Here is a 2,175-nt window from a genome sequence, read left to right on the forward strand (position 1 = left end):
GTTTCAAGCATGAAGTTACCAAGAAACTAATACAGTTTCAGTAAGAAGTCATGTTTTACTGAGACCACATGGTTCAATGGACTTCCTGATGGTCAAGAAGAAATATCTCATAACATCTCATGTTATTCATCTATAAATCTCTACCTCACATCTCCTCTCACTTAAATCTGCTAAACTTCAGTATGCATCAAGAGAGAGAGAGAGAGAGAGGGGGGGGGGGGGGGGGGGGGGGGGGGGGGGGCAGAGAGAGGGAGAGAGAGAGAGAGAAGTGAGCTGAGTGATCTGACTGAGTGGTTCCCTAATGGGGCTTCCCATGCCATACAAGCACACACACCCACACACACATTGTGGAGGTGTGTGTCCAATAGAGACAGTAGTTGTGTATACAGTTGTGTGTGTGTGTCGACGTTTTTCTCTCTGAGCACCACATGGCTGTTTTGCAGGCTTTGGAAAAGGAGGGAGGTGCTGTGCTTCCTCAAGCAGGCTTTAACTTTTTTTACCCGATACAATTCGCTCCCATGTTTTGATCATTTGTGTGTTCAAGGTAAGTGTTCATACTACATAGGACACATAGGTAGGCTGTGGACCATGGTATGTCCACCCGTGCCCAAATACGCTGTGTCCACATACATGCTCATCTACGAGAAGGGCGACACTGTTGACATCAGAGGCACAGGTACCATTCAGAAGGAAATACCTCACAAGCGCTACCATGGCAAGACGGGACGTGTCTACAATGTAACCCAACAAACTGTCGGCATCATTGTCAATGAGCAGGTCCAGGGCAAGAGGATTAACGTGTGCATTGAGCATGTGAAGCACGCAAAGAGCAGGTACAGTTTCCTTCAGCACGTCAAAGAGAAAGAGGCTGAGAGGATGGAGGCCAAGCAGAAGGGCAGCATCTCCCTGTAAAGCTCACTTCATCAGCACCAAGAAAAACGTGCCACAGCTGCTGGAGCCCATCCCCCATGAGTTCACGGCATAAAGAGCTCACCAGAATAAAAATATTTGTACACACGCTGCTTGTCATGCTACCTGTTCACACATTTGAGCTGTTTTGTTATTTGATGGACGACACCGTTGCTATCGCCTAAATAAAAAACGAAGCTATACGCCAGCTTCTCAGCAGTTATTCTATAATAAGCTGAAACAGTGGCTACATTGACAGTTTTGAAGTGGTTAAACGTTGAAAGTCTTCTCTCTGCCTGTCAAACTGTTCGATCAGCATTACAGCTCCTCAAGGTGCAAGCTTATCTTTCTTCAGCTCTGTGCACGAAAGCATGAGTACAAATAAAACAATATAAAGCACAAGGTGTGAATGACACATATATATCCTTCATACATTCTTCTGACCGCACACAGTGTGTTAATTGATTTCTTTAATTTTTTGTTCTTCCATGTTTTGAGCAGGTGTAATCAAAGTAAACTGTTTATATATTGTTCTCTATAGTAAGTTAGATATATGTGGTAATAGATCTATGCGTGCTGTAATCGAAAGCTTTGTTAGTTCTCTTTTAAATGTAGTCTAAGGTACATAAAATATCAACGTCAGTATATATGTTATGGTCACGGATGAATCATAACTTACTTAGCAGATAAAACATTTTATTGGATGATAATAGTATTTTCTTCAGTGCTTATTAATGCAACACAGGTCAAATCTGACCCATGAGCATGAAGGGTATAAACCCCTTTTGAGCACAATAGAAGGTCTAAGTACCCCAAAACGATGAAGCAGCACTGTGATTTGATGGTTTGTTCGTAGTGAGGTCATTTTTGTGTAAAATCATACTGTACTGGTTCACCATTAGCAAAAAAGATTACACTACTAACTCTTGACTGTACGCTGTGGGCTGTAAACTAAAGCATTACCAAAAACACAAAGCTTTTGGAAAGATGCCGAGGAAGAGAGCAAGACTGATTCCAGCCACCCCTTCACTCGTCCTGCCTGTAGGCTGCTTTACACTTCTGGTTCTGCACTGAACGGTTTGGGACTGTGGTGTGTGCCTGTTTTATTAGCCTTATAAGATCTGCTGTCATACTGTGTACCACGCTGGAAGTTACTATTGTGAAGAAGCACATTTTGAAAATAATAAATGAGACTTGTTGTTAGTCCTCCCACAGGTTCTGTCTCCTCGCTGCACCACCTCTCCAGGATACTGTCCCACATTTGAC

At 43.0% G+C, this 2,175-nt stretch overlaps 1 pseudogene; it reads left to right on the forward strand.

Annotated features, from left to right (window-relative positions):
• Positions 1-588: 588 nt before the first annotated feature.
• Positions 589-985, forward strand: LOC121608112 (annotated as a pseudogene).
• Positions 986-2,175: the final 1,190 nt, after the last annotated feature.

The sequence above is a fragment of the Chelmon rostratus genome, chromosome 1 (genome assembly GCF_017976325.1).
Source record: "Chelmon rostratus isolate fCheRos1 chromosome 1, fCheRos1.pri, whole genome shotgun sequence".
Lineage (NCBI taxonomy): Eukaryota > Metazoa > Chordata > Actinopteri > Chaetodontiformes > Chaetodontidae > Chelmon > Chelmon rostratus.